Here is a 19,665-nt window from a genome sequence, read left to right as displayed (position 1 = left end):
ACTAAGCCTATTTAAAAAGGTATATTTAATAAGTCTAAGTTGCTGAAATAAACCTATTTAAAAATGCTATTTAATAAGCCTAAGTTGCTGAAATAAACCTATTTAATAAGCCTAAGTTGCTAAAATAAGCCTATTTCATGAGGCTATTTAATAAGTCTATTTAATAAGTCTATTTAATAAGTCTATTTAATAAGTCTATTTAATAAGCCTATTTAATAAGCCTATTTAATAAGCCTAATTAATACACCTATTTAATAAACATATTTAATGAGTATTTAATGAGCCTATTTAATAAGTCTATTTAATAAGCCTTTTTAATAAGACTATTTAATAAGTCTATTTAATAAGCCTTTTTAATAAGACTATTTAATAAGTCCATTTAATAAGCCTATTTAATAAGTCTATTTAATAAGTCTATTTAATAAGCCTATTTAATAAGTATTTAATGAGCCTATTTAAAAAGCCTATTTATTGAGCCTATTTAATAAGCCTATTTATTGAGCCTATTTAATAAGCATATTTATTGAGCCTATTTAATAAGCCTATTTATTGAGACTATTTAATAAGCCGATTTAATAAGTCTATTTAATAAGCCTATTTAATAAGCCTATTTAATAAGCCTATTTATTGAGCCTATTTAATAAGCCTATTTAATAAGCCGATTTATTGAGCCTATTTAATAAGTCTATTTAATAAGCCTATTTAATAAGCCTATTTATTGAGCCTATTTAATAAGTCTATTTAATAAGCCTATTTAATAAGCCTATTTAATAAGTATTTAATGAGCCTATTTAATAAGTCTATTTAATAAGCCTATTTAATAGGCCTTTTTTAATAAATCTAAGTTGCTGAAATAAGCCTATTTAATAAGCCTATTTAATAGGCCTATTTAATAAGTCTAAGTTGCTGAAATAAGCTTATTTAATAAGCCTAAGTTTCTGAATGAGCCTATTTAATAAGCCAAAGTTGCTGAAATAAGCCTATTAAATAAGCCTAAGTTGCTGAATAAGCCTATTTAATAAGCCTAAGTTGCTGAATAAACCTATTTAATAAGTCTAAGTTGCTGAAATAAGCATATTTAATAAGGCTATTTAATAAGCCTAAGTTGCTGAATAAGCCTATTTAATAAGGCTATTTAATGAGCCTAAGTTGCTGAAATAAGACTATTTAATAAGCCTAAGTTTCTGAACTAAGCCTATTTTAAAAGGTATATTTAATAAGTCTAAGTTGCTGAAATAAACCTATTTAAAAATGCTATTTAATAAGCCTAAGTTGCTGAAATAAACCTGTTTAATAAGGCTATTTAATAAGAATAAGTTGCTGAAATAAGCTTATTTAATAAGCCTAAGTTGCTGAAATAAGCCTATTTAATAAGGCTCTTTAATAAGTCTAAGTTGCTGAAATAAACCTATTTAATAAGCGTAAGTTGCTAAAATAAGCCTATTTAATGAGGCTATTTAATACGTCTATTTAATGAGCCTATTTAATAAGCCTATTTAATAAGCCTATTTAATAAGCCTATTTAATGAGTCTATTTAATAAGTCTATTTAATAAGTATTTAATGAGCCTATTTAATAAGCCTATTTATTGAGCCTATTTAATAAGCCTATTTATTGAGCCTATTTAATAAGCCTATTTATTGAGCCTATTTAATAAGCCTATTTATTGAGCCTATTTAATAAGCCTATTTAATAAGTCTATTCAATAAGCCTATTTAATAAGCCTATTTAATAAGCCTATTTATTGTGCCTATTTAATAAGCCTATTTAATAAGCCTATTTATTGAGCCTATTTAATAAATCTATTTAATAAGCCTATTTAACAAGCCTATTTAATAATTATTTAATGAGCCTGTTTAATAAGTCTATTTAATAAGCCTATTTAATAGGCCTATTTAATAAGTCTAAGTTGCTGAAATAAGCCTATTTAATAAGTCTATTTAATAGGCCTATTTAATAAGTCTAAGTTGCTGAAATAAGCCTATTTAATAAGCCTAAGTTTCTGAATGAGCCTATTTAATAAGCCCAAGTTGCTGAAATAAGCCTACTTAATTAGGCTATTTAATAAGCCTAAGTTGCTGAAATAAGCCTATGTAATAAGCGTAAGTTGCTGAAATAAGGCTATTTAATAAGCCTAAGTTGCTGAAATAAGCCTATTTAATGAGCTATTTAATAAGTCTATTTAATAAGCCTATTTAATAAGCCTATTTAATAAGCCTATTTAATAAGCCTATTTAATAAGCCTAATTAATACACCTATTTAATGAACATATTTAATAAGTATTTAATGAGCCTATTTAATAAGTCTATTTAATAAGCCTTTTTAATAAGACTATTTAATAAGTCTATTTAATAAGACTATTTAATAAGTCTATTTAATAAGTCTATTTAATAAGCCTATTTAATAAGTATTTAATAAGCCTATTTAATAAGCCTTTTTATTGAGCCTATTTAATAAGCCTATTTATTGAGCCTATTTAATAAGCATATTTATTGGGCCTATTTAATAAGCCTATTTATTGAGCCTATTTAATAAGCCGATTTAATAAGTCTATTTAATAAGCCTATTTAATAAGCCTATTTAATAAGCCTATTTATTGAGCCTATTTAATCAGCCTATTTAATAAGCCGATTTATTGAGCCTATTTAATAAGTCTATTTAATAAGCCTATTTAATAAGCCTATTTAATAAGTATTTAATGAGCCTATTTAATAAGTCTATTTAATAAGCCTATTTAATAGGCCTATTTAATAAGTCTAAGTTGCTGAAATAAGCCTATTTAATAAGCCTATTTAATAGGCCTATTTAATAAGTCTAAGTTGCTGAAATAAGCCTATTTAATAAGCCTAATTTGCTGAATAAGCCTATTTAATAAGCCTAAGTTGCTGAATAAACCTATTTAATAAGTCTAAGTTGCAGAAATAAGCCTATTTAATACGGCTATTTAATAAGCCTAAGTTGCTGAAATAAGCCTATTTCATAAGGCTATTTAATGAGCCTAAGTTGCTGAAATAAGACTATTTAATAAGCCTAAGTTTCTGAACTAAGCCTATTTAAAAAAGTATATTTAATAAGTCTAAGTTGCTGAAATAAACCTATTTAAAAATGCTATTTAATAAGCCTAAGTTGCTGAAATAAACCTGTTTAATAAGGCTATTTAATAAGCATAAGTTGCTGAAATAAGCTTATTTAATAAGCCTAAGTTGCTGCAATAAGCCTATTTAATAAGGCTCTTTAATAAGTCTAAGTTGCTGAAATAAACCTATTTAATAAGCCTAAGTTGCTAAAATAAGCCTATTTCATGAGGCTATTTAATAAGTCTATTTAATAAGTCTATTTAATAAGTCTATTTAATAAGTCTATTTAATAAGCCTATTTAATAAGCCTATTTAATAAGCCTAATTAATACACCTATTTAATAAACATATTTAATGAGTATTTAATGAGCCTATTTAATAAGTCTATTTAATAAGCCTTTTTAATAAGACTATTTAATAAGTCTATTTAATAAGCCTATTTAATAAGTCTATTTAATAAGTCTATTTAATAAGCCTATTTAATAAGTATTTAATGAGCCTATTTAATAAGCCTATTTATTGAGCCTATTTAATAAGCCTATTTATTGAGCCTATTTAATAAGCCTATTTATTGAGCCTATTTAATAAGCCGATTTAATAAGTCTATTTAATAAGCCTATTTAATAAGCCTATTTAATAAGCCTATTTATTGAGCCTATTTAATAAGCCTATTTAATAAGCCGATTTATTGAGCCTATTTAATAAGTCTATTTAATAAGCCTATTTAATAAGCCTATTTATTGAGCCTATTTAATAAGTCTATTCAATAAGCCTATTTAATAAGTATTTAATGAGCCTATTTAATAAGCCTATTCATTGAGCCTATTTAATAAGCCTATTTATTGAGCCTATTTAATAAGCATATTTATTGAGCCTATTTAATAAGCCTATTTATTGAGCCTATTTAATAAGCCTATTTATTGAGCCTATTTAATAAGCCTATTTAATAAGCCGATTTATTGAGCCTATTTAGTAAGTCTATTTAATAAGCCTATTTAATAAGCCTATTTATTGAGCCTATTTAATAAGTCTATTTAATATGCCTATTTAATAAGCCTATTTAATAAGTATTTAATGAGCCTATTTAATAAGTCTCTTTAATAAGCCTATTTAAAAGGCCTTTTTTAATAAATCTAAGTTGCTGAAATAAGCCTATTTAATAAGCCTATTTAATAGGCCTATTTAATAAGTCTAAGTTGCTGAAATAAGCTTATTTAATAAGCTTAAGTTTCTGAATGAGCCTATTTAATAAGCCTAAGTTGCTGAAATAAGCCTATTAAATAAGCCTAAGTTGCTGAATAAGCCTATTTAATAAGCCTAAGTTGCTGAATAAACCTATTTAATAAGTCTAAGTTGCTGAAATAAGCATATTTAATAAGGCTATTTAATAAGCCTAAGTTGCTGAATAAGCCTATTTAATAAGGCTATTTAATGAGCCTAAGTTGCTGAAATAAGACTATTTAATAAGCCTAAGTTTCTGAACTAAGCCTATTTTAAAAGGTATATTTAATAAGTCTAAGTTGCTGAAATAAACCTATTTAAAAATGCTATTTAATAAGCCTAAGTTGCTGAAATAAACCTGTTTAATAAGGCTATTTAATAAGAATAAGTTGCTGAAATAAGCTTATTTAATAAGCCTAAGTTGCTGAAATAAGCCTATTTAATAAGGCTCTTTAATAAGTCTAAGTTGCTGAAATAAACCTATTTAATAAGCCTAAGTTGCTAAAATAAGCCTATTTAATGAGGCTATTTAATACGTCTATTTAATAAGCCTATTTAATAAGCCTATTTAATAAGCCTATTTAATAAGCCTATTTAATGAATCTATTTAATAAGTCTATTTAATAAGTATTTAATGAGCCTATTTAATAAGCCTATTTATTGAGCCTATTTAATAAGCCTATTTATTGAGCCTATTTAATAAGCCTATTTATTGAGCCTATTTAATAAGCATATTTATTGAGCCTATTTAATAAGCCTATTTATTGAGCCTATTTAATACGCCGATTTAATAAGTCTATTTAATAAGCCTATTTAATAAGCCTATTTAATAAGCCTATTTATTGAGCCTATTTAATCAGCCTATTTAATAAGCCGATTTATTGAGCCTATTTAATAAGTCTATTTAATAAGCCTATTTAATAAGCCTATTTAATAAGTATTTAATGAGCGTATTTAATAAGTCTATTTAATAAGCCTATTTAATAGGCCTATTTAATAAGTCTAAGTTGCTGAAATAAGCCTATTTAATAAGCCTATTTAATAGGCCTATTTAATAAGTCTAAGTTGCTGAAATAAGCCTATTTAATAAGCCTAAGTTGCTGAATAAGCCTATTTAATAAGCCTAAGTTGCTGAATAAACCTATTTAATAAGTCTAAGTTGCTGAAATAAGCCTATTTAATACGGCTATTTAATAAGCCTAAGTTGCTGAAATAAGCCTATTTCATAAGGCTATTTAATGAGCCTAAGTTGCTGAAATAAGACTATTTAATAAGCCTAAGTTTCTGAACTAAGCCTATTTAAAAAAGTATATTTAATAAGTCTAAGTTGCTGAAATAAACCTATTTAAAAATGCTATTTAATAAGCCTAAGTTGCTGAAATAAACCTGTTTAATAAGGCTATTTAATAAGCATAAGTTGCTGAAATAAGCTTATTTAATAAGCCTAAGTTGCTGCAATAAGCCTATTTAATAAGGCTCTTTAATAAGTCTAAGTTGCTGAAATAAACCTATTTAATAAGCCTAAGTTGCTAAAATAAGCCTATTTCATGAGGCTATTTAATAAGTCTATTTAATAAGTCTATTTAATAAGTCTATTTAATAAGTCTATTTAATAAGCCTATTTAATAAGCCTATTTAATAAGCCTAATTAATACACCTATTTAATAAACATATTTAATGAGTATTTAATGAGCCTATTTAATAAGTCTATTTAATAAGCCTTTTTAATAAGACTATTTAATAAGTCTATTTAATAAGCCTATTTAATAAGTCTATTTAATAAGTCTATTTAATAAGCCTATTTAATAAGTATTTAATGAGCCTATTTAATAAGCCTATTTATTGAGCCTATTTAATAAGCCTATTTATTGAGCCTATTTAATAAGCCTATTTATTGAGCCTATTTAATAAGCCGATTTAATAAGTCTATTTAATAAGCCTATTTAATAAGCCTATTTAATAAGCCTATTTATTGAGCCTATTTAATAAGCCTTTTTAATAAGAGGATTTATTGAGCCTATTTAATTAGTCTATTTAATAAGCCTATTTTATAAGCCTATTTATTGAGCCTATTTAATAAGTCTATTTAATAAGCCTATTTAATAAGTATTTAATGAGCCTATTTAATAAGCCTATTCATTGAGCCTATTTAATAAGCCTATTTATTGAGCCTATTTAATAAGCATATTTATTGAGCCTATTTAATAAACCTATTTATTGAGCCTATTTAATAAGTCTATTTAATAAGCCTATTTAATAAGCCTATTTAATAAGCCTATTTAATAAGCCGATTTATTGAGCCTATTTAGTAAGTCTATTTAATAAGCCTATTTAATAAGCCTATTTATTGAGCCTATTTAATAAGTCTATTTAATAAGCCTATTTAATAAGCCTATTTAATAAGTATTTAATGAGCCTATTTAATAAGTCTATTTAATAAGCCTATTTAAAAGGCCTTTTTTAATAAATCTAAGTTGCTGAAATAAGCCTATTTAATAACCCTATTTAATAGGCCTATTTAATAAGTCTAAGTTGCTGAAATAAGCTTATTTAATAAGCTTAAGTTTCTGAATGAGCCTATTTAATAAGCCTAAGTTGCTGAAATAAGCCTATTAAATAAGCCTAAGTTGCTGAATAAGCCTATTTAATAAGCCTAAGTTGCTGAATAAACCTATTTAATAAGTCTAAGTTGCTGAAATAAGCATATTTAATAAGGCTATTTAATAAGCCTAAGTTGCTGAATAAGCCTATTTAATAAGGCTATTTAATGAGCCTAAGTTGCTGAAATAAGACTATTTAATAAGCCTAAGTTTCTGAACTAAGCCTATTTTAAACGGTATATTTAATAAGTCTAAGTTGCTGAAATAAACCTATTTAAAAATGCTATTTAATAAGCCTAAGTTGCTGAAATAAACCTGTTTAATAAGGCTATTTAATAAGAATAAGTTGCTGAAATAAGCTTATTTAATAAGCCTAAGTTGCTGAAATAAGCCTATTTAATAAGGCTCTTTAATAAGTCTAAGTTGCTGAAATAAACCTATTTAATAAGCCTAAGTTGCTAAAATAAGCCTATTTAATGAGGCTATTTAATACGTCTATTTAATAAGCCTATTTAATAAGCCTATTTAATAAGCCTATTTAATAAGCCTATTTAATGAGTCTATTTAATAAGTCTATTTAATAAGTATTTAATGAGCCTATTTAATAAGCCTATTTATTGAGCCTATTTAATAAGCCTATTTATTGAGCCTATTTAATAAGCCTATTTATTGAGCCTATTTAATAAGCCTATTTATTGAGCCTATTTAATAAGCCTATTTAATAAGTCTATTTAATAAGCCTATTTAATAAGCCTATTTAATAAGCCTATTTATTGTGCCTATTTAATAAGCCTATTTAATAAGCCTATTTATTGAGCCTATTTAATAAGTCTATTTAATAAGCCTATTTAACAAGCCTATTTAATAATTATTTAATGAGCCTGTTTAATAAGTATATTTAATAAGCCTATTTAATAGGCCTATTTAATAAGTCTAAGTTGCTGAAATAAGCCTATTTAATAAGTCTATTTAATAAGCCTATTTAATAAGTCTATGTTGCTGAAATAAGCCTATTTAATAAGCCTAAGTTTCTGAATGAGCCTATTTAATAAGCCTAAGTTGCCGAAATAAGCCTATTTAATAAGCCTAAGTTGCTGAATAAGCCTATTTAATAAGCCTAAGTTGCTGAAATAAGCCTATTTAGTAAGTCTAAGTTGCTGAAATAAGCCTATTTAATAAGCCTAAGTTGCTGAAATAAGCCTATTTAATAAGCATAAGTTGCTGAAATAAGGCTATTTAATAAGTCTAAGTTGCTGAAATAAGCCTATTTAATAAGCCTAAGTTGCTGAAATAAGTATATTTAATAAGCATAAGTTGCTGAAATAAGCCTATTTAATGAGTCTAGGTTGCTGAAATAAGGCTATTTAATAAGTCTAAGTTGCTGAAATAAGCCTTTTTAATCAGCGTAAGTTGCTGAAATAAGCCTATTTAATAAGCCCAAGTTGCTGAAATAAGCCTACTTAATTAGGCTATTTAATAAGCCTAAGTTGCTGAAATAAGCCTATTTAATAAGCGTAAGTTGCTGAAATAAGGCTATTTAATAAGCCTAAGTTGCTGAAATAAGCCTATTTAATGAGCTATTTAATAAGTCTATTTAATAAGCCTATTTAATAAGCCTATTTAATAAGCCTATTTAATAAGCCTATGTAATAAGTCTATTTAATAAGTATATTTAATAAGTATTTAATGAGCCTATTTAATAAGCCTATTTATTGAGCCTATTTAATAAGCCTATTTATTGAGCCTATTTAATAAGCCTATTTATTGAGCCTATTTAATAAGCCTATTTAATAAGTCTATTTAATAAGCCTATTTAATAAGCCTATTTATTGAGCCTATTTATTGAGCCTATTTAATAAGCCTATTTAATAAGTCTATTTAATAAGTCTATTTAATAAGCCTATTTAATAAGCCTATTTAATAAGCCTATTTAATAAGCCTATTTAATGAGTCTATTTAATAAGTCTATTTAATAAGTATTTAATGAGCCTATTTAATAAGCCTATTTATTGAGCCTATTTAATAAGCCTATTTATTGAGCCTATTTAATAAGCCTATTTATTGAGCCTATTTAATAAGCCTATTTATTGAGCCTATTTAATAAGCCTATTTAATAAGTCTATTTAATAAGCCTATTTAATAAGCCTATTTAATAAGCCTATTTATTGTGCCTATTTAATAAGCCTATTTAATAAGCCTATTTATTGAGCCTATTTAATAAGTCTATTTAATAAGCCTATTTAACAAGCCTATTTAATAATTATTTAATGAGCCTGTTTAATAAGTATATTTAATAAGCCTATTTAATAGGCCTATTTAATAAGTCTAAGTTGCTGAAATAAGCCTATTTAATAAGTCTATTTAATAAGCCTATTTAATAAGTCTAAGTTGCTGAAATAAGCCTATTTAATAAGCCTAAGTTTCTGAATGAGCCTATTTAATAAGCCTAAGTTGCCGAAATAAGCCTATTTAATAAGCCTAAGTTGCTGAATAAGCCTATTTAATAAGCCTAAGTTGCTGAAATAAGCCTATTTAGTAAGTCTAAGTTGCTGAAATAAGCCTATTTAATAAGCCTAAGTTGCTGAAATAAGCCTATTTAATAAGCATAAGTTGCTGAAATAAGGCTATTTAATAAGTCTAAGTTGCTGAAACAAGCCTATTTAATAAGCCTAAGTTGCTGAAATAAGTATATTTAATAAGCATAAGTTGCTGAAATAAGCCTATTTAATGAGTCTAGGTTGCTGAAATAAGGCTATTTAATAAGTCTAAGTTGCTGAAATAAGCCTTTTTAATCAGCGTAAGTTGCTGAAATAAGCCTATTTAATAAGCCCAAGTTGCTGAAATAAGCCTACTTAATTAGGCTATTTAATAAGCCTAAGTTGCTGAAATAAGCCTATTTAATAAGCGTAAGTTGCTGAAATAAGGCTATTTAATAAGCCTAAGTTGCTGAAATAAGCCTATTTAATGAGCTATTTAATAAGTCTATTTAATAAGCCTATTTAATAAGCCTATTTAATAAGCCTATTTAATAAGCCTATGTAATAAGTCTATTTAATAAGTATATTTAATAAGTATTTAATGAGCCTATTTAATAAGCCTATTTATTGAGCCTATTTAATAAGCCTATTTATTGAGCCTATTTAATAAGCCTATTTATTGAGCCTATTTAATAAGCCTATTTAATAAGTCTATTTAATAAGCCTATTTAATAAGCCTATTTATTGAGCCTATTTATTGAGCCTATTTAATAAGCCTATTTAATAAGTCTATTTAATAAGTCTATTTAATAAGCCTATTTAATAAGCCTATTTAATAAGTATTTAATGAGCCTATTTAATAAGTCTATTTAATAAACCTATTTAATAGGCCTATTTAATAAGTCTAAGTTGCTGAAATAAGCCTATTTAATAAGCCTATTTAATAGGCCTATTTAATAAGTCTAAGTTGCTGAAATAAGCCTATTTAATAAGCCTAAGTTTCTGAATGAGCCTATTTAATAAGCCTAAGTTGCTGAAATAAGCCTATTTAATAAGCCTAAGTTGCTGAATAAGCCTATTTAATAAGCCTAAGTTGCTGAAATAAGCCTATTTAATAAGTCTAAGTTGCTGAAATAAGGCTATTTAATAAGCCTAAGTTGCTGAAATAAGCCTATTTAATAAGCCTAAGTTGCTGAAATAAGCCTATTTAGTAAGTCTAAGTTGCTGAAATAAGCCTATTTAATAAGCCTAAGTTTCTGAAATAAGCCTATTTAATAAGCCTAAGTTGCTGAAATAAGGCTATTTAATAAGTCTAAGTTGCTGAAATAAGCCTTTTTAATCAGCGTAAGTTGCTGAAATAAGCCTATTTAATAAGCCCAAGTTGCTGAAATAAGCCTACTTAATTAGGCTATTTAATAAGCCTAAGTTGCTGAAATAAGCCTATTTAATAAGCGTAAGTTGCTGAAATAAGGCTATTTAATAAGCCTAAGTTGCTGAAATAAGCCTATTTAATGAGCTATTTAATAAGTCTATTTAATAAGCCTATTTAATAAGCCTATTTAATAAGCCTATTTAATAAGCCTATGTAATAAGTCTATTTAATAAGTCTATTTAATAAGTATTTAATGAGCCTATTTAATAAGCCTATTTATTGAGCCTATTTAATAAGCCTATTTATTGAGCCTATTTAATAAGCCTATTTATTGAGCCTATTTAATAAGCCTATTTAATAAGTCTATTTAATAAGCCTATTTAATAAGCCTATTTATTGAGCCTATTTATTGAGCCTATTTAATAAGCCTATTTAATAAGTCTATTTAATAAGTCTATTTAATAAGCCTATTTAATAAGCCTATTTAATAAGTATTTAATGAGCCTATTTAATAAATCTATTTAATAAGCTTATTTAATAGGCCTATTTAATAAGTCTAAGTTGCTGAAATAAGCCTATTTAATAAGCCTATTTAATAGGCCTATTTAATAAGTCTAAGTTGCTGAAATAAGCCTATTTAATAAGCCTAAGTTTCTGAATGAGCCTATTTAATAAGCCTAAGTTGCTGAAATAAGCCTATTTAATAAGCCTAAGTTGCTGAATAAGCCTATTTAATAAGCCTAAGTTGCTGAAATAAGCCTAGTTAATAAGTCTAAGTTGCTGAAATAAGGCTATTTAATAAGCCTAAGTTGCTGAAATAAGCCTATTTAATAAGCCTAAGTTGCTGAAATAAGGCTATTTAATAAGTCTAAGTTGCTGAAATAAGCCTATTTAATAAGCCTAAGTTGCTGAAATAAGTATATTTAATAAGCCTAAGTTGCTGAAATAAGCCTATTTAATAAGGCTCTTTAATAAGTCTAAGTTGCTGAAATAAACCTATTTAATAAGCCTAAGTTGCTAAAATAAGCCTATTTCATGAGGCTATTTAATAAGTCTATTTAATAAGTCTATTTAATAAGTCTATTTAATAAGTCTATTTAATAAGCCTATTTAATAAGCCTATTTAATAGGCCTATTTAATAAGTCTAAGTTGCTTAAATAAGCCTATTTAATAAGCCTATTTAATAGGCCTATTTAATAAGTCTAAGTTGCTGAAATAAGCCTATTTAATAAGCCTAAGTTTCTGAATGAGCCTATTTAATAAGCGTAAGTTGCTGAAATAAGCCTATTTAATAAGCCTAAGTTGCTGAATAAGCCTATTTAATAAGCCTAAGTTGCTGAAATAAGCCTATTTAATAAGTCTAAGTTGATGAAATAAGGCTATTTAATAAGCCTAAGTTGCTGAAATAAGCCTATTTAATAAGCCTAAGTTGCTGAAATAAGGCTATTTAATAAGTCTAAGTTGCTGAAATAAGCCTATTTAATAAGCCTAAGTTGCTGAAATAAGTATATTTAATAAGCCTAAGTTGCTGAAATCAGCCTATTTCATGAGGCTATTTAATAAGTCTATTTAATAAGTCTGTTTAATAAGTCTATTTAATAGGTCTATTTAATAAGCCTATTTAATAAGCCTATTTAATAAGCCTAATTAATACACCTATTTAATAAACATATTTAATAAGTATTTAATGAGCCTATTTAATAAGTCTATTTAATAAGTCTATTTAATAAGTCTATTTAATAAGCCTATTTAATAAGCCTATTTAATAAGCCTAATTAATACACCTATTTAATAAACATATTTAATAAGTATTTAATGAACCTATTTAATAAGTCTATTTAATAAGCCTTTTTAATAAGACTATTTAATAAGTCTATTTAATAAGTCTATTTAATAAGTCTATTTAATAAGCCTATTTAATAAGCCTATTTAATAGGCCTATTTAATAAGTCTAAGTTGCAGAAATAAGCCTATTTAATAAGCCTATTTAATATGCCTATTTAATAAGTCTAAGTTGCTGAAATAAGCCTCTTTAATAAGCCTAAGTTTCTGAATGAGCCTATTTAATAAGCGTAAGTTGCTGAAATAAGCCTATTTAATAAGCCTAAGTTGCTGAATAAGCCTATTTAATAAGCCTAAGTTGCTGAAATAAGCCTATTTAATAAGTCTAAGTTGATGAAATAAGGCTATTTAATAAGCCTAAGTTGCTGAAATAAGCCTATTTAATAAGCCTAAGTTGCTGAAATAAGGCTATTTAATAAGTCTAAGTGGCTGAAATAAGCCTATTTAATAAGCGTAAGTTGCTGAAATAAGTATATTTAATAAGCCTAAGTTGCTGAAATCAGCCTATTTCATGACGCTATTTAATAAGTCTATTTAATAAGTCTGTTTAATAAGTCTATTTAATAAGTCTTTTAATAAGCCTATTTAATAAGCCTATTTAATAAGCCTAATTAATACACCTATTTAATAAACATATTTAATAAGTATTTAATGAGCCTATTTAATAAGTCTATTTAATAAGCCTTTTTAATAAGACTATTTAATAAGTCTATTTAATATGACTATTTAATAAGTCTATTTAATAAGTCTATTTAATAAGCCTATTTAATAAGTATTTAATGAGCCTATTTAAAAAGCCTATTTATTGAGCCTATTTATTGAGCCTATTTAATAAGCATATTTATTGAGCCTATTTAATAAGCCTATTTATTGAGCCTATTTAATAAGCCGATTTAATAAGTCTATTTAATAAGCCTATTTAATAAGCCTATTTAATATGCCTATTTATTGAGCCTATTTAATAAGCCTATTTAATAAGCCGATTTATTGAGCCTATTAAATAAGTCTATTTAATAAGCCTATTTAATAACCCTATTTAATAAGTATTTAATGAGCCTATTTAATATCTCTATTTAATAAGCCTGTTTTTAATAGGCCTATTTAATAAGTCTAAGTTGCTGAAATAAGCCTATTTAATAAACCTATTTAATAGGCCTATTTAAAAAGTCTAAGTTGCTGAAATAAGCCTATTTAATAAGCCTAAGTTGCTGAATAAGCCTATTTAATAAGCCTAAGTTGCTGAATAAACCTATTTAATAAGTCTAAGTTGCTAAAATAAGCCGATTTAATACGGCTATTTAATAAGCCTAAGTTGCTGAAATAAGCCTATTTCATAAGGCTATTTAATGAGCCTAAGTTGATGAAATAAGACTATTTAATAAGCCTAAGTTTCTGAACTAAGCCTATTTAAAAAGGTATATTTAATAAGTCTAAGTTGCTGAAATAAACTTATTTAAAAATGCTATTTAATAAGCCTAAGTTGCTGAAATAAACCTGTTTAATAAGGCTATTTAATAAGCAAAAGTTGCTGAAATAAGCTTATTTAATAAGCCTAAGTTGCTGAAATAAGCCTATTTAATAAGGCTCTTTAATAAGTCTAAGTTGCTGAAATAAATCTATTTAATAAGCCTAAGTTGCTAAAATAAGCCTATTTCATGAGGCTATTTAATAAGTCTATTTAATAAGTCTATTTAATAAGTCTATTTAATAAGTCTATTTAATAAGCCTATTTAATAAACCTATTTAATAAGCCTAATTAATACACCTATTTAATAAACATATTTAATAAGTCTATTTAATAAGCCTATTTAATAAGTATTTAATGAGCCTATTTAATAAGCCTATTTATTGAGCCTATTTAATAAGCCTATTTATTGAGCCTATTTAATAAGCAGATTTATTGAGCCTATTTAATAAGCCTATTTATTGAGCCTATTTAATAAGCCGATTTAATAAGTCTATTTAATACGCCTATTTAATAAGCCTATTTAATAAGCCTATTTAATAAGCCTATTTAATAAGCCGATTTATTGAGCCTATTTAATAAGTCTATTTAATAAGCCTATTTAATAAGCCTATTTATTGAGCCTATTTAATAAGTCTATTTAATAAGCCTATTTAATAAGCCTATTTAATAAGTATTTAATGAGCCTATTTAATAAGTCTATTTAATAAGCCTATTTAATAGGCCTTTTTAAATAAATCTAAGTTGCTGAAATAAGACTATTTAATAAGCCTATTTAATAGGCCTATTTAATAAGTCTAAGTTGCTGAAATAAGCTTATTTAATAAGCCTAAGTTTCTGAATGGGCCTATTTAATAAGGCTATTTAATGAGCCTAAGTTGCTGAAATAAGAGCATTTAATAAGCCTAAGTTTCTGAACTAAGCCTATTTCTAAAGGTATATTTAATAAGTCTAAGTTGCTGAAATAAACCTATTTAAAAATGCTATTTAATAAGCCTAAGTTGCTGAAATAAACCTGTTTAATAAGGCTATTTAATAAGAATAAGTTGCTGAAATAAGCTTATTTAATAAGCCTAAGTTGCTGAAATAAGCCTATTTAATAAGGCTCTTTAATAAGTCTAAGTTGCTGAAATAAACCTATTTAATAAGCCTAAGTTGCTAAAATAAGCCTATTTAATGAGGGTATTTAATACGTCTATTTAATAAGCCTATTTAATAAGCCTATTTAATAAGCCTATTTAATAAGCCTATTTAATGAGTCTATTTAATAAGTCTATTTAATAAGTATTTAATGAGCCTATTTAATAAGCCTATTTATTGAGCCTATTTAATATGCCTATTTATTGAGCCTATTTAATAAGCCTATTTATTGAGCCTATTTAATAAGCCTTTTTATTGAGCCTATTTAATAAGCATATTTAGTAAGTCTATTTAATAAGCCTATTTAATAAGTATTTAATGAGCCTATTTAAAAAGCCTATTTATTGAGCCTATTTATTGAGCCTATTTAATAAGCATATTTATTGAGCCTATTTAATAAGCCTATTTATTGAGCCTATTTAATAAGCCGATTTAATAAGTCTATTTAATAAGCCTATTTAATAAGCCTATTTAATATGCCTATTTATTGAGCCTATTTAATAAGCCTATTTAATAAGCCGATTTATTGAGCCTATTAAATAAGTCTATTTAATAAGCCTATTTAATAAGCCTATTTAATAAGTATTTAATGAGCCTATTTAATATCTCTATTTAATAAGCCTGTTTTTAATAGGCCTATTTAATAAGTCTAAGTTGCTGAAATAAGCCTATTTAATAAACCTATTTAATAGGCCTATTTAATAAGTCTAAGTTGCTGAAATAAGCCTATTTAATAAGCCTAAGTTGCTGAATAAGCCTATTTAATAAGCCTAAGTTGCTGAATAAACCTATTTAATAAGTCTAAGTTGCTAAAATAAGCCGATTTAATACGGCTATTTAATAAGCCTAAGTTGCTGAAATAAGCCTATTTCATAAGGCTATTTAATGAGCCTAAGTTGCTGAAATAAGACTATTTAATAAGCCTAAGTTTCTGAACTAAGCCTATTTAAAAAGGTATATTTAATAAGTCTAAGTTGCTGAAATAAACCTATTTAAAAATGCTATTTAATAAGCCTAAGTTGCTGAAATAAACCTGTTTAATAAGGCTTTTTAATAAGGATAAGTTGCTGAAATAAGCTTATTTAATAAGCCTAAGTTGCTGAAATAAGCCTATTTAATAAGGCTCTTTAATAAGTCTAAGTTGCTGAAATAAACCTATTTAATAAGCCTAAGTTGCTAAAATAAGCCTATTTCATGAGGCTATTTAATAAGTCTATTTAATAAGTCTATTTAATAAGTCTATTTAATAAGTCTATTTAATAAGCCTATTTAATAAACCTATTTAATAAGCCTAATTAATACACCTATTTAATAAACATATTTAATAAGTCTATTTAATAAGCCTATTTAATAAGTATTTAATGAGCCTATTTAATAAGCTTATTTATTGAGCCTATTTAATAAGCCTATTTATTGAGCCTATTTAATAAGCAGATTTATTGAGCCTATTTAATAAGCCTATTTATTGAGCCTATTTAATAAGCCGATTTAATAAGTCTATTTAATACGCCTATTTAATAAGCCTATTTAATAAGCCTATTTAATAAGCCTATTTAATAAGCCGATTTATTGAGCCTATTTAATAAGTCTATTTAATAAGCCTATTTAATAAGCCTATTTATTGAGCCTATTTAATAAGTCTATTTAATAAGCCTATTTAATAAGCCTATTTAATAAGTATTTAATGAGCCTATTTAATAAGTCTATTTAATAAGCCTATTTAATAGGCCTTTTTAAATAAATCTAAGTTGCTGAAATAAGACTATTTAATAAGCCTATTTAATAGGCCTATTTAATAAGTCTAAGTTGCTGAAATAAGCTTATTTAATAAGCCTAAGTTTCTGAATGGGCCTATTTAATAAGCCTTAGTGGCTGAAATAAGCCTATTAAATAAGCCTAAGTTGCTGAATAAGCCTATTTAATAAGCCTAAGTTGCTGAATAAACCTATTTAATAAGTCTAAGTTGCTGAAATAAGTATATTTAATAAGGCTATTTAATAAGCCTAAGTTGCTGAATAAGCCTATTTAATAAGGCTATTTAATGAGCCTAAGTTGCTGAAATAAGACCATTTAATAAGCCTAAGTTTCTGAACTAAGCCTATTTTAAAAGGTATATTTAATAAGTCTAAGTTGCTGAAATAAACCTATTTAAAAATGCTATTTAATAAGCCTAAGTTGCTGAAATAAACCTGTTTAATAAGGCTATTTAATAAGAATAAGTTGCTGAAATAAGCTTATTTAATAAGCCTAAGTTGCTGAAATAAGCCTATTTAATAAGGCTCTTTAATAAGTCTAAGTTGCTGAAATAAACCTATTTAATAAGCCTAAGTTGCTAAAATAATGAGGGTATTTAATACGTCTATTTAATAAGCCTATTTAATAAGCCTATTTAATAAGCCTATTTAATAAGCCTATTTAATGAGTCTATTTAATAAGTCTATTTAATAAGTATTTAATGAGCCTATTTAATAAGCCTATTTATTGAGCCTATTTAATAAGCCTATTTATTGAGCCTATTTAATAAGCCTATTTATTGAGCCTATTTAATAAGCCTTTTTATTGAGCCTATTTTTTAAGCCTATTTAATAAGCCTATTTATTGAGCCTATTTAATAATTATTTAATGAGCCTGTTTAATAAGTCTATTTAATAAGCCTATTTAATAAGCCTATTTATTGAGCCTATTTAATAAGTCTATTTAATAAGCCTATTTAATAAGCCTATTTAATAAGTATTTAATGAGCCTATTTAATAAGTCTATTTAATAAGCCTATTTAGTAGGCCTTTTTTAATAAATCTAAGTTGCTGAAATAAGCCTATTTAATAAGCCTATTTAATAGGCCTATTTAATAAGTCTAAGTTGCTGAAATAAGCCTATTAAATAAGCCTAAGTTGCTGAATAAGCCTATTTAATAAGCCTAAGTTGCTGAATAAACCTATTTAATAAGTCTAAGTTGCTGAAATAAGCATATTTAATAAGGCTATTTAAAAAGCCTAAGTTGCTGAATAAGCCTATTTAATAAGGCTATTTAATGAGCCTAAGTTGCTGAAATAAGACTATTTAATAAGCCTAAGTTTCTGAACTAAGCCTATTTTAAAAGGTATATTTAATAAGTCTAAGTTGCTGAAATAACCCTATTTAAAAATGCTATTTAATAAGCCTAAGTTGCTGAAATAAACCTGTTTAATAAGGCTATTTAATAAGAATAAGTTGCTGAAATAAGCTTATTTAATAAGCCTAAGTTGCTGAAATAAGCCTATTTAATAAGGCTCTTTAATAAGTCTAAGTTGCTGAAATAAACCTATTTAATAAGCCTAAGTTGCTAAAATAAGCCTATTTAATGAGGCTATTTAATACGTCTATTTAATAAGCCTATTTAATAAGCTTATTTAATAAGCCTATTTAATAAGCCTATGTAATAAGTCTATTTAATAAGTCTATTTAATAAGTATTTAATGAGCCTATTTAATAAGCCTATTTATTGAGCCTATTTAAAAAACCTATTTATTGAGCCTATTTAATAAGCCTATTTATTGAGCCTATTTAATAAGCCTATTTAATAAGTCTATTTAATAAGCCTATTTAATAAGCCTATTTATTGAGCCTATTTATTGAGCCTATTTAATAAGCCTATTTAATAAGTCTATTTAATAAGTCTATTTAATAAGCCTATTTAATAAGCCTATTTAATAAGCCTATTTAATAAGTATTTAATTAGCCTATTTAATAAGTCTATTTAATAGGCCTATTTAATAAGTCTAAGTTGCTGAAATAAGCCTATTTAATAAGCCTATTTAATAGGCCTATTTAATAAGTCTAAGTTGCTGAAATAAGCCTATTTAATAAGCCTAAGTTTCTGAATGAGCCTATTTAATAAGCCTAAGTTGCTGTAATAAGCCTATTTAATAAGCCTAAGTTGCTGAATAAGCCTATTTAATAAGCCTAAGTTGCTGAAATAAGCCTATTTAATAAGTCTAAGTTGCTGAAATAAGGCTATTTAATAAGCCTAAGTTGCTGAAATAAGCTTATTTAATAAGCCTAAGTTGCTGAAATAAGGCTATTTAATAAGTCTAAGTTGCTGAAATAAGCCTATTTAATAAGCCTAAGTTGCTGAAATAAGTATATTTAATAAGCCCGAAGTTGCTAAAATAAGCCTATTTCATGAGGCTATTTAATAAGTCTATTTAATAAGTCTATTTAATAAGTCTATTTAATAAGTCTATTTAATAAGCCTATTTAATAAGCCTATTTAATAAGCCTAATTAATACACCTATTTAATAAACATATTTAATGAGTATTTAATGAGCCTATTTAATAAGTCTATTTAATAAGCCTTTTTAATAAGACTATTTAATAAGTCTATTTAATAAGACTATTTAATAAGTCTATTTAATAAGTCTATTTAATAAGCCTATTTAATAAGTATTTAATGAGCCTATTTAATAAGCCTATTTATTGAGCCTATTTA

Source organism: Petromyzon marinus, unplaced genomic scaffold (assembly GCF_048934315.1).
Source record: "Petromyzon marinus isolate PM22_M1 ecotype Great Lakes invasive population unplaced genomic scaffold, UKy_Petmar_22M1.pri1.0 PM_G_Scaffold_2, whole genome shotgun sequence".
In the NCBI taxonomy this organism is placed as follows: Eukaryota; Metazoa; Chordata; class Hyperoartia; order Petromyzontiformes; family Petromyzontidae; genus Petromyzon; species Petromyzon marinus.
This window is presented reverse-complemented; position numbering follows the sequence as displayed.